At 51.0% G+C, this 26,377-nt stretch overlaps 1 protein-coding gene across 5 annotated transcripts in view; it reads left to right on the forward strand.

Moving 5' to 3' along the window:
* Window positions 1-1,932: 1,932 nt before the first annotated feature.
* Window positions 1,933-26,377, forward strand: part of ARAP1 (ArfGAP with RhoGAP domain, ankyrin repeat and PH domain 1) — a 66,362-nt gene continuing 41,917 nt past the window's right edge. For 2 of the 5 annotated variants that reach the window (XM_043580318.1, XM_043580319.1), the window contains exons 1-2: window positions 1,934-2,042; window positions 19,525-19,607. The gene's annotated coding sequence lies outside the window, so the exon portion shown is untranslated. Of the gene's footprint in view, window positions 2,043-19,524; window positions 19,608-26,377 lie in introns of all 5 variants that reach the window. The other 3 variants (XM_043580316.1, XM_043580320.1, XM_043580317.1) reach the window with 3 other exon arrangements.

Genomic DNA, 26,377 nt, shown 5'->3' on the forward strand with positions numbered 1-26,377 from the left:
GTTCTAGGGTTCATTTTGTTAATTTTATTATTGATCCCCTGGCCTTTGCCCCTTTAGACATCCCCTCATTTCCCCATGTGTAGCTGGAGTATGTGTCAGGTCGTCACCCCTTCCTCCTGTCCATGGTGTGTTCTGTTTTCCTGTGTCTGTTCCTTAGTTCACTCATCCATTCACCTGTCCTTGTTACATGTTCATTGCTCCATGCTATTTGGCTACCATTCACTGCTCTAATAGAAGTAGGTCTGGCTGGAAGCCCTGGTTCAGGGTTCCGAGGGTGAGGTTCTACTGTGTGACCTTCAGCCTGAGGCCCCTTTGGTACCACCTGCATTGGTAGAGGATCTGACACTCTCCAGTCATCACATAAGGAAGGGGGAGAGGTTCCTGGGTCTCAGACCACAGGGCTGTGGGCCTCAGAGTGGAGGATGGAAGGTTGGGGGTTGAGGGTGACGGTCATCAGACTCAAGTGCAGTGGAGGGACTAGGTCCTGTGATTTGAGCCTTCCCTAGGTCACTTTGAAGACCTCACACCTGTGTTAACAGAAAAGGTGGGGCTCCCGGTCCTTTGCCAGTGGTCAGATACCAGTCCCTGGTACTGTGTTCCATCTGGCTGCTTGGAGCTCTAGGCTTTGAGACCTAGAGGGATGCCTGGAACTCATCTGTTCTCTGTGGCCTCCAGGTACCTCTGCTGCCTGAGGGCCATCCCTGCTATCAGGTGGGGAGGAAGGCTCTGCGCTCTGCCCTTTTCTGATGTTTCTACATCCTATATGAATTTGGGGCTGGGAAGTTCTCTCCAAGGTTTGGTCCTGTCCTCCCCTCCTGGGAAATGACTTGCCTTAGCCTTGTCAGGAAGACACAGCCTCCGTGGCATCAACTCTTTGCTAGAGGGGCAGGGTGAATGTCCAGTGAAGGGTTGGCAAGAGATTCTATAACTCACCAACACTTGGGTTCCAATCCCAGGCTTGTCCAATACTGGCTTTGTAACTTTGAACAAGTCCTGGAACTACTTGGAGCTTCATATTCTAATCCCTAACCTGGGTGATGATTTTTTGCCTTCAAGGAGAGGTATGAGGATTTAGGTAAAAGGAATAAGATGCCCGGCACTGGGCTTGGCATGTAGTAGGTGCTCAAATTAATGACTTCTAATTTCAGAGTCAATCCCCACGTCCCATCTTGGTGAGAGCTGTTTTTCCAAGTATCTCCATCAGGCATTTGGAGAAATAGAAGCATAGAGAAGTTAAGAAGTTAAGGTCTTTGGCTTGGCTGGCTCCAGAGGTGACAGGGACCCAGGACCCAGGAATTCCTGCTAAACCCAGGGCCCTCATCTGTGTATGTGCTGGCAGGATAGGCAGAAATCTCCCAGTCTTGGCCAATGAAGATGCCTTGGTTCCAGGACCTCAGGCTGTAGGTAGCCTTCTGCCAAGGGATCCTTGAGCTCTCTGACTGGGTAGGACTCTTCCCCACCAGCCTGCCCCATGGGGACGTGTGCCTAGGGAGGGAAGTGGGATATGCTCAGAGAATGAGGTGCGAAAGGACTTCCAGGAGGAGGAGGTCAGGACCCTAGGTCGTCCTGCCTCCTAAAGCCCCTTTCCACCCTGGGGGTCTGGACCCCTGGGACGGGAGTGGGGTGGGAGTGAGGGGTGGGAGTGAGGGTGTAGAGTCTCCAGGAGAAGGGTGGCAAGAGGCAGGGAGCCTCAGGAAGAGATGGAGATACAGCGGTTGGGGTGGTGGAGGTAGACCTGAGCCTCAAGAGACAGACGGACATGCAAGCAGCGAGAGGGGCTGGGGAGACGCACAGTCTGACCTGTCCGCTAGGCGGGCCAGGCCAGCGGACTCAAAGATCGCTACTAGGCGGGGCCGAAGAGGGGGCGGGTCCCTGTGCCTTCCCCGCCCTCCGCTCCCCGGGGCATCACGTGGGGGCGGGCGGAAGCGCCCGGCGGGGTGGGCGCGCCCCGCTTGCGGTCGCGAGTTTACGGCGGCTTGAGTCCGTGGCTGCGCCGGGACCCCGGTCCCCGGGTCCGCACGTGGAATCTTCGCCCAGAACAGGTAAGTGCGGCTGCTGGGGCCTCTTCCGTCCGCCGCCGTTTCGGCAGGTGTTGTCCGGAGTTTCCCCATTTCGCAGAAGGGAAAGCCGAGGCCGCACGCCGACCGTGCCCTCGGCGTCCACTTCCGCGGGTGTTTCTTCTGTCAGTTGTCGTCTCTGTCTAGTGATAGGGATGAGGGTCGCCTCCTGAGGATGCGTGGTCGGGCCAGAGGTGGCAGGGGAGGAGCGCGAACCGGCGGGAGAGGGGACTTCCAGCTCTTAGTCCTTTGGTATGAAGGCTCCCAGGAGCCGGAGCCAGCCAGCCCTCCGGCGCCTTGCTTTTCTCATCTGTGTGAAATGAAGGCTCCAGTGGCTCTCGTCTCGTTGAGCGCGGAGACCCTTACAGCTCTGAGCATTCGTATGATCCTGTGCCCTGTACCTGGGGTTCCAGTGACCTTGGGCAGACTACTTCCGGTCTCTGCGCCTCAATTCCCCACCAGTAAATGGAGGCGTGACGTCCCAAGAGCCCCTACCTGGCCCAATTGCTGGAAAAAGAGGAGGTGTGTGTTCACTGAATGGGGTCAAGCCGGGAGAGGGTTATTGGCACTGGAGAGAGCTGGCTTGGAGTGCAGCCTGGGGGGCATAGGGTGGGTGTTTGGTCCCAGATCTCCAAGGGTGGTTTTTTGGTGTTTGGGGAACTCTGGTCAGGAGCCATTACAGTGCCGCTTTTGGCATATGCATTTCCCTCCTCCAAAGTTCCGGTCCTGGGGAGGCTTCCCTGATCTCCAGGCTTGGTTGGGGGTGGGGAGGTGCTACAAGGTGGTACAGATTTGTGGAGGTGCTCAGAAAGGACTTGACTGTGTGCTGAGTGAGCACCAAAGTCCAGACAGAGGCATCCAGGATGTCTGTCCTTGGAGAGCAGAGAGTGTCCAGGTTAGGGGAGACCTCCCAGCAAGCTCATTACAGAGTCACAGAGACAAGTGCAGACAGGTACTGAGGTAGAATCAGGGACTGGGACTCTTGGAGGCCCAGGGAAGAAGAGATGACTGGAAAGGGCCTTGGCAGTTAACTGGCAATTAACAAGGATAAGGACCTTCCAGAGGACAGCACAGCTTGTGCAAAAGCAGGGACGTTCATGGTATATATGAGAAATGGCAAGGAGATGGGTGTGACTGGAAGGGGTAGCTGGAGCTGGGTGTAGAGAGAACTCATCCCTGTGTTCCATGGCTGGTTAGGGATTGTCCAGACCCTGCCTCCCTATTCGCCACTTGCTCACAGGAGTAGGGCAAAAGGTGAGGTGGAAGTGGGCAGAGGCCACCAGAGGCCCAGATTGCCCCCACGCTTCATTGGGGGCATTCAGGCCCTCCCATTCAGCCCCAGCCGCACCCCCACCACCTCTCAGGCTCCAGCCATACTTTTGTGCACCTGAAACCTCAGCCCTTTGTGCAGGTTGCTTGTCTTCCCCACCCTCTTTCCCTAGAAATTTTCTCCCCATCCAAATCTCCTAGGTCCTTCGGGACTTCACAGGTGGGCTGCTTATTTCCTCCTCCTGCCTAGCCTTTCAGTCCTGCTTAGGGGCACAGCTTAGGAAAGATCTCCTTGGAGCTCTGTGGGGAAGGGGCCTGCAGAGCAATGGGGATGACTGGGATGTGGGGTAGTCCCTGTACAGCCACCAAACACTACATGACCCTGCAAGTCCCCAAACTTCTCAGAGCCTCCATTTCTCCATCTGCAGGATGGGGTGATAAGTCTTCGTCTCATGCTCCAGAGAGAGACTGCTGGGGTAAGAATTGGGCCTGAGTCTAAATCCTGTCTGTGGCAGTGAGTGTTTGAACGAAGAAAAGAGAGAACCTAGAGGGAAGGGGTCAGTTCAGAGGGGTAAGGGGCCTCTGAGAGTCCTAGGGGCTGGTGGTAAACTAGCCTAGTGTCAGAGTAGGGCATCAGCTGAAGACCGGGGAGTCCCTTCTGTTCTCTGGGGCCCTCCCCTCCCCACCCCTCTCTTCCTTTAGCCAAGCTCAAAGCCAGCCGGCTGATGCCCAAACAAGTAGCCTCTGTTCCCAGGGTGGGGGGAGGGGAGGCAGGCCCTGGGCTCCAGGCCCGTCTGTCCAGCACTGACCCTGCCGCTCACCCCCCATCCCCCGCCCTTCACTCTGGATCTTAACCCTTGGGCGTCTGGGATGGGCCCTGGGTTGCTTGAGGGCTCATACCCCTTGCCCACCAGCTGTCCCTCCACCCAAATTTAGGCTCTCAAGGGTTCTGTTGAAGCAAGAGGGGATGCTGTAGGACATGAGCTGGAAATGAAAAAGGAAGGAGGGAGCGGAGGTGGGAGCAGATAATATAGTCACGGACACTCAGAGACCACTTGGCCCAGAAGCTTTTTTCACAGATGGAGAGACTGAAGCCAAGGGTCAGAGATCAGACCAGGATCACACATTGAGCCTTGGTGGGGGTCAGGACTGATCCGACTCCTGGTCTGAGCCCTCATGGGGAAAGAAGAGGGAAAGGGAGGGAGCTCTCCTTGATGTGAGTACCTATCATGTGCCTGACGCTGCACATTTGTGCTTTTTATTTAACCTCACATCGTTCCATGAGACAGGGATCACCTTCCTGTAACATAGGGGAAGAGACTGAGAAAGAGCTGAGTAATCACATCTGTGAGAAAGATGTCAGTAAATAGGCACATAGCACTGGTATAGGCACTTTCATGTATATTAACCACTTTCGTCCTCCCGAAACCCCAGAAGTTAAGTACCATTCTGCAGATAAAAAGACTGAGGCATAGAGAGGTTAAGTAATTTGCCTAAATCATAGCAAATAAGTGGTAGAGGCAGGATCAGGACCCAGGAGTTTGTTTGCCTCCTTCGGCCTGATTTCCTCTCCCCTAGCCTGACCTTACTCCTTGAGCTCAGTCCAGGGTCCCACTCAGTGAGGGGCTTTCCCCTGGATGGTGGCCAAGGCAGCCTTGAGCAGAGTGTGACCCCAGCCAAGCAGACGCAGCCCTCGCTTAGGAGTAGAGTCCAGTCCCTTGGGTGGCCCCTCTCACCCCCTGCTCCAGTCTTAGTCTGCCTGGACTCATCCCCTTTCACAGCCCCGCACAGAGGGGTGTTTCATATTTCAGGAAGGGGTTCTGTGCTAAGCACGAGGATATGAGGGCTCTCAGAGATCCCCTACGAGTACAATGCCCACAAAGCTCAGGGCCTTCTGCTGATTCGACACCAGAACGCCCAGCCCTGATCAGAGAGGCTATCTTGGCCACTTACCCTTGCTGCCATCAGGCCTCCAGACCTGTACGTTCCAATGAGGGCTCCGGGGAGGACGGCCCAAAGAGGCAGATGACCCCGGGTGTCAGGGACGGCTGGGGGTGGGGGAGGGGGGCAGTGCATGGTTGGTCTTCCACATGACCTTCCTGTGGAATTTTTCCCTGTCTCAGCCTTTGGAACATAGAAGGTCTATCCTGTAATGAGGACATCTGTCCCAGCCATCGGGAAAATCAGAGTGGGTGGGACGGGATGTGGAATTAAGTGACCAGTTCGATAACAGAATTATTGTTTAATGGTAGTGATAATAGTGGCAGTAGCTGCTGTTTCTTGGAGGCTTAGTACGTGCCGAGTACTGTGGAAGCATTTTTTGGTATCGATTTAATCCTCAACAGTTCTCTTGGAGTATGTGCCAATTCCCATTTTACAGATGAGGAAACAGGCCCAGAAAGGTAAAGTGATTTGCCCGAGACCATCCATTACATAGAAGAGCTGGGAGCCTGAATTCCTCCCTCTCCACAATGAGAACTGTGAGCACCGGGAGACACTGCAGACAGAGGAGATCCCAACCCCGTTCTACCCTGGGAGCTCCTAGTCTGGGTCGCAGGCAGTAGAGGGCCACCTGGTCACGTGACGTTGCTGGCACCCAGCTGTGAGGATGGCATGCCTGCAAGGGCATCCTGCTTGTAGATGGGACTGACCGCTAACAAGCCCTGAGCCCCCCCACAGGCCCGCCTCTGGGATGATGAGCATCTCTTGGAGACCTGCTCACTGCTCTCATCCTGTCCCAGCAGCCTTGGGCTTTGTTGAATACAGTGGTTCCCCCAGCCCTCATTTTGCTGATGAAGAAACTGAGGTCAGTAGAAGTTAAGTGACTTGCCCGTGTGGTCTCTCAGCTCAGGAAAGGGAGAGCTAGAGCCGGCACCCAGGCAGAGGCTGTGAGGCCTGCAGTCCACCTCCCTACCTGGGGCCTGGTCAGGGTCTCCTGGGCCTCTGAAGCCCTGAGCTTCCCTCGGACACTGCTCACCTGCCTTGTCACAGGGTCCAGATCTTTCTCCCTGACTGAACCGAGAACCTGAGTCCTCTTAATGTGCCTGGGATATGGAACGACTGGATGTCAGTGACTGGATGAACAAACCTGGGAAACATGGTTCCAGAGCTGAGAGCCAAGAAGCAGGCACCAGCTGTGGTCAACAGTGTGGTGCTCAGTACCAGCGGGGTCCAGAGGACGATTCAGGGGTCAAGAGGCCACCCTACTCAGATGACAGGAGGGAAAAATGTGGCAAAATCTTCTTCTTCCTTATTATCTTCATTGTGAGGGCAAAAAATGTGTGTGGAAGGGGGAGGAAGAGGAGGGTTGGGCCCTCTCACTGCTACTCCTCTGTCCCCATTCCCAGGGCAAGGAACTCGAGGTCACAACCTGGGATCTCAGCTGCTCGGGGCTCCTGGGGGAGTCTGGCCTGGCCGGGCCAGTCCTGGGGCAGGTCAGCCCCCAGGAAAGGGGAGCTGTCACTGCATCTTGCTACTCCGTGTGCCTGGGTCTCCTTTGCTTCCTTCCTTACTGCCCGAGAGGGCACTGTCCTGCTCCTGGACATCCTCTTCACCCTTTACCTCCTTTCCACAAAATGCCAGGGCCAGGGCTCTGGAGTCCTGTTCCTGACCTCTGGTTCAGTGAGAGGCTTTGGACTGATCACTCCAATGAACTCAGCGTCCCTCTATCTTCAGAGAGGGAGCAAGAAGCAGCAGCTTCCACAGCAGTCTTTAGGTGTGGACAGATCAGGACAGGAACCAATCAAACAGAGCAGGTTGAGGTGGGGTAGAGGGCCTTCTTCGTTCCGCTTCACTCCCACCCACCCTCTCCTCACATTGAGCAGCTGGGATTTTAGGATTCTGAGTCTGAGATTCTAGGCTTTGGGGATTCAAGGATTCTAGAGCTTTGTGTGCTGGCGATTCCCAGCCTCTGAATTTCCAAAAATCTGGGTTCCAAGAGCCTGCAAAGCCTCGAATTGGGCTGGGTAGACTCTAAGTTGAGGCTAGTCCTGTGCCACACCTTGGCTGGCTGGTACCAGACAGACAAGGCCCGGAGTTTCTCAGCATTGCTTCTGGAGGCCTGTGGCACAGCTGGCCCCCAGGTTCTGTGTGCTGTCTATACCCACCACCCCCAGCATGTGCACGCAGCTGTCGCCTTTCAAGAAATCTGAGAACTGGACCCTGGAAGGGACTAGGTGGTAGCGGAAGAGATAGCCATCTTGGTGGAGAATGGGGAGGGAATGGACAGGGGCCACGACTCCTCTTCATTTGCTGGCAGTGGGGCTGTCGTGCTGGATACCAGGATGGGGTTAAGGGGAGGCCCAGGGAGGGCTGATGGCTGGTTGGGTCACAGAGCAAGGTCTGGGTCACACTGCTGGGGGAGCCAGGTCCTCCCGGGGCCAACATGGAATGTGGCTCCGCAGGCCCAGGTCCAGTCTTGGAGGGCAGAGCCAGGCTCAAGGGCCCTGACAGAGTGGTGGACAGAGACCTGAGCCTGGGAGCCAGAAGGGAGGCACCCTGCCCCTCCTTGGGGCAGGGATGCCGGGCCTTGGCTCAGGGCCTTTGAATATTTCACAATGCTGCCACCCCCACCCACTCCTTCCAGTGCCCATCTGAGCCTATGGGCACATCAGCTGCCCTCAAAGGGCCTTGGGCATGAGAGTGGGAGCTGCCTCGTGGGGAGGAGACCTGTTTCCTCCCCATGAGGGAAGTGCCTTCCTCCTGGAAGACTTCCTGACTGGGTAAGCTCCTTCCTCCGTTGTGCTTCCCATCTCCTTTCTGCTCCACGTCCTTCTGGGCAGGCACCGTGCGTGTGTCCCTGTGTAAACGTGTGTGCTCCTGGGCCCAGATGCGTCCTTGGAGGACCTGCGATTTTGCCTGCGTGCAGGTGTTAGCATTCCATGTCCCGGTGTATTGGAGTAGGAAGTGCCTGGCTTTGCACTCCTTGATATGTGAACTGGGTGAGGCTTTTTTTTTTCCTTTAAGTTTCCTTATTTATTTTGAGAGAGAGAGCCATCAGAGGAGGGACAGAGAGAGAGGGAGAGAGGGAATCCCAAGCAGGCTCTGTGCTATGAGTGCAAAGCTCAACACGGGGCTCGATCTCATGAACCATGAGATCACAACCTGAGCCGAAATGAAGAGCCAGACGCTCAACCAACTGAGCCACCCAGGTGCCCCCTGGGTAAGGCTTTTATCTGTTTGAGTGGGGACCTTCATCCAGGCAGGCCACTGTGAGTCTGCAGCTGAAATACCATGGTTTGTTCCCCAAAGCCACCCCAGCAGCATGGTGGGGAGAAAGGGGCCTCCCGGAGGGCAGGGGTGGGGACTGGGCTTTGCCAGATGACAACAGGACGGCTTTGGGGTGGGGTCCGTCTTGCTTGCTGAAGGGGTGCCAGAGCCTCAGCTGAAGTCCTGCCTCTCCCCTCAGACTGGGGCTCTTCCTCCTCCTCCTGTCTCCTCAGCTCTAAAGATGGATGTGCTAAGTCTAGGGAGACCAAAGACTCAGGGAGCATCTAGTTGTTCTAGTGGTTCTGTTCCAGTTTCTGTTTCAGGACGTGAACCAGGACACTCATCTGCCTCTACTGCCAGTGGCCTGAAAACCCACATCTTTCAGTGCTGGGCTGGCCTAGCCGATGTGGAGTAGGGGGGTTGCTCCAGTAACTTCGAGGTTACCTGAGGGGACTGTCCCTCCCAGTTCTTCCAAGAAACAGGCTAGTGGAAGGACGGAGGGGTTCAGTCTGGGGGGCCAAGGTCCTGGTCCTGACTGGTTAGTTTAGTTTCTTGCACCTCTCTAGGGCTCACTTTCCTCTTCTGGAAGAGGGGAGGGTTGGATAAGGTGGTTCCTAAGTGCCTAAGGGGCAGGTGGTTGGGGGGTGTGGAAAGCTGGGGGAAGGCAGGGCTGGGTGTGTAGTAGACAGGAGGTTAGAGCTATAACTGGGTGAGCACAAGGGGAATGAGAAGTGCCTGATTTAGGAGGCCAGAAGCCAGGTTCTAGCCACACTCTGGCCACTGATGGCAGTGTGACCTCAGGCAAGTCATCACTTGCCTGGGCTACTTGCTTTCTGTGTATAAAATTGGGAGATGCTCATTCAGTCAACAGAAATTCACTGTGTGCCAACCTCAGGCTGGTAGTAGGGGATGCAGGGTAATCAGATCCTGGTCCTGCTTTCGAGGAACACCCAGCCAGGTCTGGCGTGAGAGTGTGTGTGTGTATATGTGACACAATCACAGATAGTGACATCCCAATGTGATCAGGACTGTGGCCATGGGAGTCAGAGACTGCTCCCCAGAGCACGTGACACTTGGACTTGAAAGGCAAAGTAGAGAATGATGTTCCAAGCAGAGGGAACAGTATAAGCAAAGACCTGAAGGTAAAGTGTCAGGCAGCAGGAGTGGAGGGAATGAGATGGGTGAGGAGTAAGAGGCAGGAGCCGGAGGGTGGAGGCCCTTTGAACCCCTCTGGGTGTTAGTCATGGAAGGGGTAGGCATGGCAGAGAGGGTGGGGGCTGGTCTCTGAGACTCCTGGAAGTCTAGGGAGATTCTCACCTGCTCTGGAGAATGGTTGAGGGGTGGGCAGCACGAGGGGGTCTGAGAGTCAGCACTTCCTCTCTGTGGGTGAGGGCTCCCCGAGCAGTGTTTATCAGGCCAGCACAGCAGGAAGTAGCTAGGGCAGCCTCAGGTGGAGAGAAAGGGCAAGCCTAGCCACAGAGGGGGCCAAGGAACCTCAGAGTTGAATCTTTGACTCCTAGAACTCTGGTCTGAACCTTGATACCTGCCTCGTCCAACCATCCCTCTCCCTACCCATGTCACAGGCCCCTGTCCCAAGCTCACCTGACTGAGGTGAGCCAGGCCTATGTGGACATCCATTCATCCATTCTTCCAGTGGTCGAACGCGTCTAGCCGCTGGGGATAGGGCTGTGAATGAGACAGTGCCCTTGTCCTCCAGTTGAGGATACTGACAATGAACAAATAAATATGTAATACAGTAGTGTAATCCAACAGTGATAAGTGGCATCCAAATATGTAATCCAATAGTGATAAGTGAGATGCTGAAAATCACACAGGATCAGGGACTCATAGGGGCACATTTTTAGGTAGAGTGTTCAGGGAATGATGGTCTTGCATTTGAGAAAATGCTGGAAAAAGTATGGGAGTGAGTCATCAGATGTCTGGAAAAGCATTCCAGGCAGAAGGAGCGCCAGTGCCCAAATCTGAGGTAAGAGCACACAGAGTGGGTTGGAATAGCAGGAAGGAGACAGAGGCAGTAGGGACAGACCATGGACCCTGGTAGGCCATGTGCTGGCTTTGGCTTTTAGTCTGAGGGAGGTGGGAAGTCACTGGGGAGTGAGAACTGGTCAGATTTGGGCTGTATTTCGAAGGCATACGTTTATTCCTCCGAAGCTTGCAAGGTGGAGCTGTCATAATCCCCATTATACAGATGGTAAAACAGAGACTTAGAAGTTATGTGAATTTCCCAGTCTCCCAGTGGTAGGCACCCCAGTGCGCCTGACTATCTGCCTACCCCATGATGCATCCCCGAAGCACCCTGCTTACTCACCCAGGAGGGTGCTTCCTGTTGTCTGAACAGCAAGGACAAGTATCTTAGCATAGCCTTCAAGGCCCTTCTTAGCTTGCTCCTTCTCTCTTGCCCACCTGACCTCCCTGAATCTGCCCTGCTTTCTGCCTGTCTCTGCACTGTGCCCTATGAGGAGATGAGTAGAAAGAGGGGCCCAGGCAGCCCTTTGTTCAGATTCTGGCTCCTGTGTTATTTTAGGCAGGTTACTTAACTTTTCTGAGGCTTTGTTTTTTTCTCATCTGTAAAGTAGGCTAAAAAACCATCCACTTTCTAGACTGTCATGAGGAAACAATCCGTGTACTGTGTTTAACACAGTGCCTGATGGTAAGCACTCCATAATCATAACCTTCTGTTGTTTTAGACAGGGATGGCTGGGTCATATAAGTGGGTTAGAATGTTCTCTGTGAGTTGGAGAGGAGAGGCTGAGTCAGGGATTCTTCCTATATGTTGTCTGACTATATAGTTGGGGAGGCTGAGATCACACATGAAATTGGAGGCCAGAGCCTTTGCGGCTGGTCCTTTCTAGCCCCTGCCCTGCCAGTCTGCTCACCTCCACCCCATCAGCACAGACCACTTCCCCTTTCAGGGGCCAGCAAGCAAGGGGCCTGCTTATCTTCTGGCTTCTCCATTCCAGGGGCCACCTGGGGGGATGGCAGGTTCGGGTCCCTGTTCTCCAGGGCTGCTAGTTCCAGGGTGCAAGGGAGCCCACCAAGTCTCTCCTCCTGGGTGAGTGAGCACATCAGGTTCTGGGGCAACTCGGGATAGAGTCAAGCAGCCTTCTGTCCCTCTCCCCAGGGCCAGGGCTAGCCCTCAACCCTTCTGAGGGTCCCGGTACCTGACTCTTGTTCTGTCCGCTCCTGCTGCCTGGGAGTCTGTCAGTAGACCTGTGTACTCCCACCCAGCATGTGGTCAGCCCTGTTTCTTCCTGTTTCACACTCACTCATTTATAGTGTTAAGAACCCCTTCTCTCCCCGACCCCTGTCTTAGGGGGCAGTGGACACAGAGAAGGATCTTCCTGGGGTTACCCTGTGGCACCTTGGGCCTCCCCCTTACCCAGCACTTTCGTTGAGGGAGGTGCTCCCTGCCCTGCCTGGGAAGCCCCCAGCTCAGTAGAGGACTGTCTGTGACTGAAGGCAGGGGACCAGACCACAGTCCAGTGTGCTCCTGCTGGGGGTGTCCCAGGTCTCCACGGTGCTATGGGGCGGATCTGAGCTGCACCTGAACGGTGACATGGGCTGGGGCACGGGGAACGTGGATGTGGGTGAGGGCTCTGGGGTAGGGTTAGGTGAGGAGCTCTGCCTTGGGGACAGTTACAGGGTAGGCTGGTGGGTGTGCTGGCTAAAGGTGGGTTGAGGACAGAAGAAGGGAAGAGGGCCCAGAGATCCAGACTGGCCTGGGGAGGCCTGGGGTGGATGGGAGCAGTGGGATAGAGAGGGGGTGTGTGTCAAAACAAGGTAATGAAGAGCCATAGGGGAAATGGGAGGGGGTGGTCCAGAATGGTCCATTTGGAGATGGTTGGCCAAGTCATATGTCATAGACTTTGACAAGGCCTAAACCCCAAGTCATTGTTCGGCTTCGTGTATTTGCAAGTGAGGTACTGCAGATATTCACACTTCATCTCATACCTTCCTCCCTATCTGACCCTCTGTAGGATGGGGCTTGGGCATGAGGGGGCCCTGGGTGAGGTTTGGGGGGAACGTGGGTGATGCTTGGCGCTAGGGTGGGGTCAGATGCTGTCTAGAGGACAAACCACAGGGACCCTGGAGTCTCATGTTTACTAATGGACCTCAGTGCGTTTCCCATCTGAAAGTCCTTGGGCTGCCCTCTGCTACTGACCTCCATGTCTTAATGAGGGGGACCTTATTTGCTAAGCTGTGTCTTAGACCTTTGGGAGGATAAGCCGTGGTGGGAGGGAGGAAGTTTTGGGTCTCAGTTTCCCATTCTCTGGTCCAGATGGTCCAGGAAATCAGTCTCATTTATAATAGTTCTCTTAGTGGTCTGTTCGTGTTACATTTAAAATCATAAGGCTGGTGGGGCACCTGGGTGGCTCAGTCGGTTGGGCGTCCGACTACAGCTCAGGTCATGATCTCACAGCTTGTGAGTTCGAGCCCTGCATCCGGCTCTGTGCTGACAGCCCAGAGCCTGGAGCCTGCTTCAGATTCTGTGTCTCCCTCTCTCTCTGCCCCTCCCCCACTCACGTTCTGTCTCTCTCCTTCAAAAATAAATAAACATTTAAAAAAATTTTAAAATAAAGCTGGAGCACCTGGGTGGCTCAATCGGTTGGGTGTCTGACTCTTGATTTTGGTTCGGGTCATGGTCTCACGGTTTGTGGGATGGAGCCCCTCATCTGGCTCAGTGCAGAGCCTGCTTGGGATTCTCTCTCTCCCTCTCTCTGCCCCTTCCCTGCTCATTCTCTCTTTCTCAAAAATAAATAAATGAACATTAAAAAAAGAACATAAAGCTACTTTATATTGTTTTGAGGAACAAACTGGGGCAAACTCAATTCTAATAGACAAGATACTTTTGTCATTTGGTCTTCTAATTATAAAAGTGATACACAACTATAAAACTTCAAACAGTACAGACAGGAAGGTTGTAGAAAGGGATGGTCTTTCAAGATTGGATTGGGAGTTAGGGCTAGGCCTGAAATTCAGGTCAAGGATGTCTCCTGTCCCTTGGTCTTTATTGTGCCTTGGTCATGAATAAACCTGGTTTTATATTTGATTAGGGTGATGCTGAATGGGCTGCCCCAAGGAGATTGTTAAGACGTCCTGCCTCTCACCAGGTCCACTGTGTGTGATGCGCATGTTGTGCACTGTCCAAGGGTACCTGGTCGGAAGGGGGTGAGGTGAGAGCTGGGAGGGGGGTACTGAAACCTACTAGCCTGTCCTTCCTGCTGAGCTTCATGTCCCGCTGTGGGGCCCCTGAAGGAAGAGGCATTTTTTCTAATTTGCCCAAAGGCCCCACCTAGGTTGGAGGTAACCTTGCTTTTCCCTGGAGAGTTCATCGTGGGGTGGGAATGTGCAGTGGCTGGGGCCACCCAGAATGAGGTCCAGGGGCAGTGGGGTGTCCAGTCTGGAGCCCTGTAGAGGCACATGGCTGGAGGCAGGGTGTGGTAGTCATTGGTGTCTGGGGTAACTGAGAATCCAGAGTGCGGAGGGGTCCAGACTAGAGACTGGCTTCAAGACCAGCACCAAGGGCCCATTGGTCAGGAGTGGCCAAGGCCTTGGGGCAAAGGAACAGGAAGTATGTGTCTTACCAGCAGAGGAATAAGCAGATGATGAGTGAGTGTGGTCTCTAGCACATACATAGTGACGTGTCACAGTCATCTGGGTGGCAGCGCTGCTTTATGGAGAGGGAAACTGAGGCTCAGAATGTGACATGACTTGCCCAGCGCTTCAGGCAAGAAGTGATAGAGCCGGGATTGGAACCCGGACTTACCTTGCATCTTGCCGGGAGATGGCTCTGACTCACTAGTGGCCCCCAGCTTCCTACCAGGTGGCTGAGGCAATGGGGCCTCAACTCAGTCCTCCCCTGAGGGCTGCTCCTCACCCACCTCCACCACTCCCGGGTCCCCAGAGGAAGGGTCATACCCTGGATGGGATGGGACAGAAATCTGCTGCCAGGGAGGTGACAGGATAGAGATTTGGAGCTGCGGCAGGGCAGGAGAATCCACTGTAATTCTTTGGGTCCTGTATGTGGCGGCCACCCATCCCTGGGAGACAGAAAGTAGGCCCGTGGCCCAAGGATCAGTCAGCTGCCTGCCTGAGGGCTGCACCTGCTGCCTTGCTAGCCTAGCTGGGCTGGAAGGAGCTAGCTTCTGCAGCAGGGCAGGGGCCACTTCTGCACCCTCTGGGCCAGGAACCCAGCCCCCACCTAGTTCCTCATATCTAAGGGAAGTGTCTCCAAGGCTTCTTGCTTGCTTAGCGGAGTCCTGAGAACACCCAGGAGGGCGGCAGATCAAATGTGACCCTGCCTATAGGTATCATCTGGTGATTATGTTGAGGAGGGGGGTGGAGTTGGGGGTACTGGGCATTGTGGGGCTCTGGGGCCGATGTACACAGTCAAGTTGTTGGTAGGGAGTGTGGGGACTGAAGGCTGTGTGTGGTGGTTGGTCGGGGCGGGGGGGGGGGGGGTGGAGCAGATCTGCTGTGTGGCTGGTGAAGGGGGCAGGAGGTGTGTGTCCCTGGAGGCTGTGTGAGGTGTGAGTTTGTGGTATGGGTAGGTTGTGGCCTGGCCACAGCTGGTTGTGTACTGTTCTTGGTTCCTGTGCCGGCCACTGGAGGGGTTTCCTGAGGGCTATATGCTAAGGTCCCTGCCTAGCCTGCCTGGGGTGGCTGGGGTGGCTGGGGTGGGAGGGGAGGGCATGTAGGGGAGGTGACGTCCATCAGTGGTGGACGACCTCAGGCCTCAATGTGGACCCTGGGCCTGCCTTCCTCCTCTCCTTCTGTTCCCCCATCACTGGCCCTTCCCTTGAAACCAGAGCGCAGCTCTGTGTGCAGGAGGCCTAAAGATGCAGTGGGGGGTGGGAGGGAAGGGTCTTGGCTGAAGGGACCTCAGAGCTGAATGCGGAAGCAGTTAGGACCTTTCAGGCTGCCCAGACTCAGGCCTGACTCACTCATGCAAATCAGAATGCAGAGGAGGCTCACACCCTTGTGGGAGTCCCCAAACCTGTCTGGGTGTTACTACTGTCCTCCTACATCCCCCATTCCCACCCCACTGAAATCACCGTCTCTGCATCTGCCTGGTCCTTTCTTATCCCTGTGAGCCTTGCGCACTCGACTCCCTTTGGCTGGAAGCACAACCTCCTACTTCTTCAAAGCCCAGCTCACGAGGGCCCTCTGGAAGCCTCTCTGACTTTATCAGACAGAGGCAGTCACATCCTCTGAAGGCTCTGTTGGTTCCAGCATGTGACCTGGGCGAATCTCCACCTCACACAGCTTCCCTGAAATGGGGTAAAAATCTCAGGCTATGGGATTGTGATGAGGACGACTGAGATAAGGGTCGAAATCTGGCCAAGGGCTGGGCATACAGTAGGCATTTGGGAAATGGAGGAAGTGGGAGTGTGCCTGTCCTCGGCTAGGGCTTTGGGCTGCCTTCCTGCTGCCCTGGTGGGCACGGCACAACGGGGATGCTGGGCTGGGACAGAGAAGGAGGCAAGAAGCCTTAAACTATGGCGGGAGGTGAAGTGGTAATTCGAGGACAGAAAGGTGAAAGCTTTGCCTCCAGCAAAGAGGGTCTCAGGTGAGACCTGAAGGACTGGCTAGGAAGGATTAGAGTCCAGATGACTCTTACCTCTACACGGAGTGCCCCTGGGCCAGCCAGGCCCTGGGCGCTACTGTGGAGGGCAGGGAGGATAAGAAGCGGTGCAGACTCTCAGGATACCCCAGGCCAAGTGGGGGTTGGGTGGAGATGGATCCCCACGAATGGAGCAACTAGAGACAGATCAGGAGCAGCGCTCTACCGCATGGCTCAGCTTCAGAGGTTTAGGAGCCCAAGGGGGGTGGTTAGGGACGACTTGCTGGAGAAGGCAACCTGGAATCAGTATCTGAAGGTGGGAGGATGTGGGTCATTTGCTCATCATTGTCAGACATTTTTGGGGATCCCATATGCTAAGCGGGTGCCTGGTGCAAAAAAGTGACACGGAGGGAATCCTGAGCCAGACCAGCCTGGCTGGGGCTTGAGGTATGTCAAGTCACTTCCTCTCTGTGGGTGTTTGTTTCTTCATTTGTAAATGTCAGGGCTGGAGCAGGTCGAATGACAAGGGGCTTTGAGCAGGGGTGAGATCTGAGCAGGGGTGGGACCGAGGTTGGCATAGCAGAGGGGAGCTGGAGGGAGACTGGAGAAGCAGGGGCAGGGTGGGGTGTTGAAGCTTGAGCTGGGCCCTTGGGGTGGGGGAGGAGGGGAATCCCCCAGCTTGTGGCCATGCTGTCACAACAGGATGACACTCCCTTCTGCCGGGTCCCTGCTTTCCTGGGGGTGGAGATTCAGTGAGGTGTCCTAGCAGCTGCAGGGCTTAAACCCCCAAACCAGGGCCAGGATCAGGGTGCAGTGAATGCAGCACTTGTCTTGGGCACAAAATATAAGGGGCCGGGGTGGGAAAAAGTTCAGTAATCAAGGTAATATTTTTAAGCCATATTTTTTAAAAAATCAAAAACTAATGAAAAAATCCAAAAAAATACCAAAATAAAAAAAAATTATGTTTATTTTTGAGAGAGAGAGTGAGTGGGGGAGAGGCAGAGAGAGAGGGAGACACAGGAGTTGAAGCAGGCTCTAGGCTCTGAGCTGTCAGCACAGAGCTCAACATGGGATTGGAACCCATGAGCTGTGAGATCATGACCTGAGCTGAAGTTGGACGCTTAATGGCCTGAGCCACCCAGGCTCAAAATACCAAAATTTTAAATAAAGAGGTTCAGTATTGCTGTTTCCTTCTTTGCCTTGGGCTCCAACATGGCTCAGAAGGGCACTGCTCCAAGCTTCTTTTTCAAGAGCTGTCTCCTTCAGGAAGTCTTCCCTGATCCTTAGCCTGCTGAGGGCCCTGTGGGCTGTTTTCCCTGGCTGGCTGGTGTCAGACCCCCTCTAGCCTGAGCTTCCTGAAGAGCCAGTCCAAGTCTGAGGTTCATGCTTCTAGAGCCTTGAACGAGGCCATCCTAGAAGGGAATCAATGTGGGTCCCTGCGTCTGACCTTGGCCTGAAGTCTTTCTTGCAAGAATGGGAACTTGAGGGAGACCCAGGAGGAGGTTGACCGTTTCTCAGGGATGGAACTGGTTTCCTGTTTCCCAGCCCTGGTCATTTCAGTAGGGTGGTTGGGGCCGTCATCAATCCAATGTTGAACCATTAGAACAGGGCCCAAGCCGTAGCAGGTGCTCAGTTAGTATTCATGATCACTTTTGAGAGGCAGTGAGCAGAGTGGTTAAGAGTCTAGAGTATCCAGGAGAAGTGAATGGAAGCCACAAGTGCAGTTTAAAATTTTCATATTGTCTGTTATTTTTTATTTTATTTGTGTTTTTTTAAGCATGTTTTAAAATGTTTATTTATTTATTTTTGAGAGTAAGAGAGAGCACAAGCAGGGGAGGGGCAGAGAGGGAGGGAGATACAGAATCTGAAGCAGGCTCCAGGCTCCGAGCTGTCAGCACAGAGCCTGATATGGGGCTCTAACTCACAAACCCTGAGATCATGACCTGAGCCGAAGTAGAAGTCTGCCCACTTGACCAACTGAGCCACCCAGGCATTCCTATTGTTTTTTAAAAAATTGTCACTTGAGTAGCACTGCCTTTCTTTGCCACTTCCTTTGAAGTACTAATTGCCTAAGATTTATTTTTAAATTTTTTTTAACGTTTATTTATTTTTGAGACAGAGAGAGACAGAGCATGAACGGGGGAGGGGCAGAGAGAGAGGGAGACACAGAATCAGAAGCAGGCTCCAGGCTCTGAGCCATCAGCCCAGAGCCTGACGCGGGGCTCGAACTCACGGACCGCGAGATTGTGACCTGAGCTGAAGTCGGACACTTAACCGACTGAGCCACCCAGGCGCCCCTAAGATTTATTTTTAAAATACTTCTAGGGGCACCGGCGTGGCTCTGTCAGTTAAGCATCTGGCTCTTGATTTTGGCTCAAGTCATGATCTCATTGTTCTTGGGACTGATCCTCAATCCCCTAATCCCCAAACTGGGTGGCCCTGCGCTGACAGCAAGGAGCCTGCTGGGGATATTCTCTCTCCCTCTTCCCCTGTCTCTGCCCCTCCCTTGCTCGTGCTTTTTCTCTCCCTCTCAAAAGAAATAAATTTTAAAAATAAAATGAAATATTTTTAAAACCTATACCTATTTTAGCCCTATCCTAAGAAGTTGTTGTAGAGACAACAGTAAATTAACCAGTAAATTAAATGTTCACAAGTACCCCCTAAAGCCATCATGCAGAGCCCAGCAGTTTTCGGCTGACCCTGCCCTAGTGGCAGGAAACAAGCTGTGCCCCAAAAGAGCCCATCTCCCTTCTCCCAACCCCCAACAGAGCCCAAATCGTCTGAGCTTGCTGGCAGCCTGCCCTCAGGGATGGCCAGTTCTTTCCCCTCCCACCTGGAAACACCCTCACTTGGCCCACACACGTGTTTAAGAGCAGGGCCTCTGAGTTCTCATGCCTCAGTTGGCCCCCTCTACCCACACCCCACCCCATGGCTGTTAGACTTAGTGGAAAGGGTCCTGTTCCCCGGGTCTTCTCAGTGTCCCCCACCTCTCAACTGACAGGCTCTGCCTTCTGGTGGGAACTGCATCTACCCCCCTTCCAGTCCTCCCTGGGGGCAATCCTGGCCCAACAATTCCCACCACAGCCAGCCTCGACACATCCCTGCCACTGGTTCTGGGGAGGCCTGGACAATGGGAAGTCCTCACTCCTCTTAGCCACCTGTGTGGCTGTTACCTCTGGGCGAGCCTGTCTGCCTCTCACTCCTACAGGAAGGCCTTTCTCTGGTCTAACCTCTACTGCCCCACCCGGCTTCCATTAGGCTTCCTGAACTCTTCCTTCTTCCTCTGTCCTCTTCTCCATCTTGTGTCTCCTTCTCACTCTTTCCCCTTCCCCTTTCTCCTTCTTCCTTCTTCCTCCTCCTCCTGGCATCCCACTGCTCAAAGTGGCTCCACCCCTGTCCTTGCAGGTTCCCCTTTGATCAAGATGAGGAGCCATTCAGAGTAGCTGCTGCCTCTGGGAGGATCCCTGGTGTCCTGGGCAGCCCAGTGGGTGAGTCTGGAGGCGGGAAGTGGGGAGCTGGGCTGGGTGTGGTCGGCTAAGCCCCAACTTTGAGGTGGGGGAGGCTTCATGGAGGCCAGACCTGAGGTCCCAGTTTTCATTTTGCGAGTAGGTGGAGGAGCAGAAAGAGGGTGAGGCTAAAGAGCTTCCCAGGAGGGCTTTGAAGGGGTGGGATAGGACAGGGACCAGTGGGTTGGGTGGGGGATGTGTATCACATTGTCTTTTAAATTGTATTTAGTTTTTAGAAAGCGGTACAAAAGTTTAAGATACAGAACAATATAGTGAAAGGTAACCTTCCCTCTCTTATCCTCCCAGCTGCCAATTCTCCTCCCCAAAGGCAGGTTGTTTATTGTATACCCATCCAGAGGTATTCTGTGTGTGTGTGTGTGTGTGTGTGTGTGTGTGTGTGCGCGCGTGCGTGCATGTGCATATATGTATACGTATATACATACGTACATATTTGTACATTTTTTTATTTAACCCAGATGTTTACATAATAAAACACTGTTCTGCATCTAATTTTTCCACCTGACAACAAATCCTTAATATCATTTTATATGAACTTTAGAATTTGCCTATTGGTAATTTGGTGGGGGGGTGGGGATTGTGTTTTGTACTGGCTATAGCTTAACCCAGGAAGAACCAATGTCTTCATAATGTCTTCATAATGTTGAGAGCTGGTTTATCCAAGAACATCAAATGTATTTGTTTGTTTGTTTCTTCCTTTGGGTCCCTCAGCAGCCTTTTTAAAGAACTCACATAGTTCAAGGGCACCTGGGTGACTCAGGTAGTTAAGCGTCCGACTCTTGGTTTCGGCTCAGGTCGTGATCTCACAGTTCGTGAGTTCAAGCCCCACATTGGGCTCTGTGCTAACAGTGTGGGATTCTCTCTCTGCCTCTTTCTCTCTGCCCCTCCCCTGCTCGCTCACTCTCTCTTCTCTCTCTCTCTCTCTCTCAAAATAAATGAATAAGCTTAAAAAAAAAGAACTCACATAGTTCAAAACACAGTTAATAGATAAAGATGTAGAATGAAAATACTTCCTCCCACCAGGGGTGGGTTCCCAGGGAAACTGATGGAGCCTGAGCTTCAGGCTCCTTCTGAGGCCCAGGAGGGGCCCAAGCAGTGTGTGCATGTGATCATGTGGTTTGGGAAATTTTTACAAAAGTAAGATATTCCAATTAAATTTTTTAAAAAACTGAGATATGATTTACGTACAACATTGTATTAGTTTTCAGATGTACAACATAATGATTTGATATTTGTGTATATTGTAAAAAAGTAAGATATTCTGATACTCTTTTTTTTAAGTTTATTTATTTTGAGAGAGAGAGAGAGAGAGAGCACACGATCAGGGGAGCAGCAGAGGGAAAGGGAGTGAGAGAATCCCAAGCAGCTTCTTTGCTATCAGCATAGAGCCTGACAACGCAGGGCTTGATCTTACAAATTGTGAGATCGTGACCCGAGCCTAAACCAAGAGTCGGAGCCTTAACTGACTGAGCCACCTGGGTGCCCCTGATATTCTTTTTCTTTTAAAAATAAAATTTTTGTAATGTTTATTTATTTTTGCGAGGTGGGGGCGGGGCAGAGAGAGGGAGACACAGAATCTGAAGCAGGCTCCAGGCTCCAGGCTCCAAGCTGTCAGCACAGAGCCCGATGTGAGGCTTGAACTCGTGAACTGTGAGATTATGACCTGAGCTGAAGTCGAAGACTTAACTGACTAAGCCACCCAGGCTCCCACCTGATACTCTTTCTTATTTTTTAAATTAATTAATTAGTTAATTTTTAAATTTACATCGAAGTTAGTTGCATATATTGCCAACAGTGATTTCAGGAGTAGATTCCTTAATGCCACCTACCCATTTAGCCCATCCCCCCACCCACAACCCCTCCAGCAACCCTCTGTTTGTTCTCCATATTTAAGAGTCTCTTCTGTTTTGTCCCCCTCCCTGTTTTTTATTAGTTTTGCTCCCCTTCTTTTATGTTCATCTGTTTTGTATCTTAAATTCCTCATATGAGTGAAGTCAGATGATATTTGTCTTTCTCTGACTAATTTCGCTTAGCATAATACCCTCTAGTTCCATCCACGTAGTTGCAAATGGCAAGATTTCATACGTTTGATAGCCAAGTAATACTCCATTTTATATATATATATATATATATATATATATATATATATATATATATATATATATACATATATACCACATCTTTATCCATTCATCCATCAATGGACATTTGGGCTCTTTCCATACTTTGGCTATTGTTGATAGTGCTGCTATAAACATTGGGGTGCATGTGCCCCTTCAAAACAGCACACCTGTATCCCTGGGTAAATACCTACCAGTGCAATTGCTGGGTCGTAGGGTAGTTCTATTTTCAATTTTTTGAGGAATCTCCATCCTGTTTTCCAGAGTGGCTGCACCAGTTTGCATTCCCACCAACAGTGCAAAAGAGATCCTTTGTCTCTGCATCCTCAACAACATCTGTTGTTGCCTGAGTTGTTAATGTTAGCCATTCTGACGGTTGTGAGGTGGTATCTCAGTGTGGTTTTGATTTGTATTTCCCTGATGATGAGTGATGTTGAGCATTTTTTTGTGTGTCAGTAGGCCATCTGGATGTCTTCTTTGGAGAAGGGTCTATTCATGTCTTTTGCCCATTTCTTAACTGGATTGTTTTTTGGGTGTTGAGTTTGATAAGTTCTTTATTGATTTTGGATACTAACCCTTTATCTGATGTTACTTGCAAATATCTTCTCCCATTCCGTTGGTCGCCTTTTAGTTTTGCTGATTGTTTCCCTCAGATATTTTCTTTTTTTTTTTTTAAACATTGTTTTTTAATTTTTTTTAACGTTTATTATTTAAAAAAAAAAATTTTTTTTTTCAACGTTTATTTATTTTGGGACAGAGAGAGACAGATCATGAACGGGGGAGGGGCAGAGAGAGAGGGAGACACAGAATCGGAAACAGGCTCCAGGCTCTGAGCCATCAGCCCAGAGCCTGACGCGGGGCTCGAACTCACGGACCGCGAGATCGTGACCTGGCTGAAGTTGGACGCTTAACCGACTGCGCCACCCAGGCGCCCCAACGTTTATTATTTTTGACACAGAGACAGAGCATGAACGGGGAGGGTCAGAGAGAGGGAGACACAGAATCTGAAACAGGCTCTAGGCTCTGAGCTGTCTGCACAGAGCCTGACGCGGGGCTCGAACTCACGGACCGTGAGATCATGACCTGAGCCGAAGTTGGCCGCTTAACCTACTGAGCCACCCAGGCGCCCCTCAGATATTTTCTTAAAGATGGAATTGAACGTGTGACAGCATCCGACCCCTTGAAGTCTGGCTCTGTGTCTGTTCCCTTCCATCCCCTCAGCCCTCAGTTTTCCTCCTTAGAGGCAACGTCACCTTGTCTCTGATGTATCTTTTCAGAAATAGTTTATGCATTTACCAACACCATGTATTAATCTATCCTCTCTGGTTTGTTTTTTTCTACATAAAGGCAGAATGTTCTATATACTGTTCTGTACCTTTTTTTTTTTTAATGTTTATTTATTTTTGAGAGAGAGACCAGAGTGTGAGTGGGGGAGGAGCAGAGAGAGAGGGAGACACAGAATCTGAAGCAGGCTCCAGGCTCTGAGCTGTGAGCACAGAGCCCGATGCAGGGCTCAAACTCATGAACCGCAAGGTCATGACCTGAACTGAAGTCGGACACTTACCGACTGAGCCACCCAGATGCCCCCTCCTTTTAAAAAAAAGTTTTTTTTAATGTTTATTTATTTTTGAGAGGGTTCTGGACCTTTCTTTAGTCACTTAACAACATACCTGGGAGGTCATCCCATATCAACATGTATGTACTGAGTTTCCTCATTTTGTTAATTGAGGTTGCTCAGTGTTCTACTATATGACCATCCTATAATTTAGTTAACCATTCCCTGATTAATGGGTATTTTGGTTATTTCCAACCTTTTGTTATTATACACGTCACTGTTGCCAGTCACCTAGGAAGACTACAGGATAAGTGTCTAGGGGTGGCTGGAACAAAGAACAGAAGGACTTGGGGTTTTCATAGCTATTGTGGCATTAATTGCCCTTTTCAGAGGCACTCCCACCAGCCAGGCAGGAGAATGCCTCACCCTGTCACCACGTCGTGTGGGGAGGTTAAGTTCCTTTTCATATGTTTAGGAACCACTTATATTTTCCTTTCTGTGAATTTCTCTCTTCATATTTTTTGCCCTTTTTTCTGTTAGGTCATTGGCCAGCTTTTAAAAAATGTTTATCTACTTATTTTTGAGAGAGAGAGGAGAGGCAGAGAGAGAGAGAATCCCAGTCAGGCTCCATACTGTCAGCACAGAGCCCGACTTGAGGCTAGAACTCATGAACCATGAGACCATGCATGACCTAAGCTGAAAATCAAGTTGGACCTGTTTCTTATTTCTAGGTGCTTTTTCAGTTTTTAGGAAAATTAGTCCTGTGTTTGGGATATGAGAGGCAGATGTACCCTGAGTTGTCATTTATCTTTTGGCTTTGTTTCTAGTGCATTAAAAAAAAAAACTTTTTTAAATGTTTATTTAGTTTTGAGAGAGAGAGAGAGTGAGCAAGAGAGAGAGAGAGATAAGCACGAGCAGCGGAGAGGCAGAGAGAGAGGGAGACAGAGAATCGAAGTGGGCTCCATACTCTGAGCTGTCAGCACAGAGCCCAATGCAGGGCTTGAACTTCTGAACCCCAAGATCATGATCTGAGCTGAAGTCAGACACTTAACTGATTGAGCCACCCCAGTGGCCCTGTTTCTGGTGCGTTTTAATTTGTGGGAATGTTTGATTTTTATATACTTCAGTATTTTACTCTTTTATCTTTCTAGGTTTGTATCATTTCTAAAAGGCTTTTGCATCTCTGAGATGATATTTTAAATCCTTTCATAGTTTTATTTTTTTATAACGAAATATTTGATCTAAATTTATCCTGTTGTAAGGTGTGAGATAGGGGTCTGTTTCTAGATTGTTCCACAACTGTCCCAACAACTTAATAATCCATCTTTTCAGTACTAATTTGAGATGTTACTTTTATTGTACACTAAGTTATTATATGCATTTGGGTCTATTTTTAAACTTTCTCTTCTCTCTCTCTCTCTCTCTCTTTATTTATTTATTTAGAGAAAGAGCTTGTGCAGGAGAAGGGCAGAGAGAGAGAGGGAGAGAGGGAATCCCAAGCAGGCTCTGCACTGTCAGCACAGAGCCAGACATGGGGCTCAATCCCATGAACCATGAGATCATGACCTGAGCCAAAATCAAGAGTCAGACGCTTAACCAACTGAGCCACCCAAGCACCTCGGAACTTTTTGTTCTGTTTAATTCATCTGTACATGCTGGTAACATGTACTGTTTTAATTACTATGTCTTTATATGTTTTAATATGTGGTGAAGCTAGTTCTCACTCTCTACCCTTTTTTACCCTCCACCCCCTGCCTCCAGAAATTTCCTGGCTCTTCCTGCTTGTTTGCTTTTCCACATGAATTTTCAAATCCACTTGTCTGGCTCCCCTTCCCTTCCCACCCCCCCACCCCCCCCACCCCCCCCCACCCCACTACATAGGTTGTGTGTATATTTAATAGGATTGTGCATATTTATAAGTTAACTGAGAGAGAATTAATATCTTTATGATGCCTTCTGCTTGGCAGCATACTGTGTCTTTCCATTTGTCCAGGTCTCTTCTTTTTGACTCTTTCTACAGATCCACACATTTCTTATTACGTTTCTTCCTGTGACTTAAGTCCTGTGATGCTATCGTAAATGAGGCTTTTCATCCTGGTTTCTAGCTGGTTATGGCCTATAAATATTAATTCTGTTATATTAGTTTTGAATCCAGCTCACTTACTAATTCTTTTATTGCTTGTAATAGTTTCTTAGTTAACCTTCATGGGTTTTCCAACTAAAAATTTATATAATTGGTAATCAATAGATAGTCTCTTCCTGCCCAATTTTTATACTTCTTGTTTATTTTTGTTGCCTAGAACTTTTAAAACAATGTGAATAATAACAATGATGATGATGATGATGAATAATCATTGAGCACCTGGGTGGCTCAGTCAGTTGAGCATCTGACTCTTGATTTTGGCTCAGGTCATGATCCCAGGGTCATGATCTCATGGGTCAGGGAGCCCCACGTCGGGCTCCACATTGAGCGTGGAGCCTTCCTGAGATTCTCTTTCTCCCTCTACCCCTCTCCCTGGCTCATGTGCTGTCTTTCTCTAAAATGAAATAAAAAAAAAATTAAAAAATAGGGGTGCCTGGGTGGCTTAGTGGTTAAGCGTCTGACTTCAGCTTAGGTCATGATCTCGCAGTTTGTGAGTTCAAGCCCCTCATGGGACTCTGTGCTGACAGCTCAGAGCCTGGAGCCTGCTTTGGATTCTGTGTCTCCCTCTCTCTCTCTGTCCCTCCCCCGACTCAAAAGTAAATAAACATTAAAAATTTTTTTTAATAAAAAAATAAATCCTTCTCCTCCTCATCATCATCATGAAATGGATATCCTTGTTTCATTCCTGACTTTAATGGAAATTTTGCCATTGTTTTCCCATTAAGCAAGGGGCTGATTTTTTAGTTTAAGGGAGTATCAGTCTGTTTCTGTTTTAGTAAGTACACTGGATGTTGGCTTTTATCATATGCTTCTTTAGTATCTGTGGAGATGATCTGATGACTTTTCTCTTTTGATTTGTCAGTCTTCTCTCTGTATCATCTATCTCTTGACTCTTGCCAGGCCAGGAGCTCTTGAG

The sequence above is a fragment of the Prionailurus bengalensis genome, chromosome D1, assembly GCF_016509475.1.
Source record: "Prionailurus bengalensis isolate Pbe53 chromosome D1, Fcat_Pben_1.1_paternal_pri, whole genome shotgun sequence".
In the NCBI taxonomy this organism is placed as follows: Eukaryota; Metazoa; Chordata; class Mammalia; order Carnivora; family Felidae; genus Prionailurus; species Prionailurus bengalensis.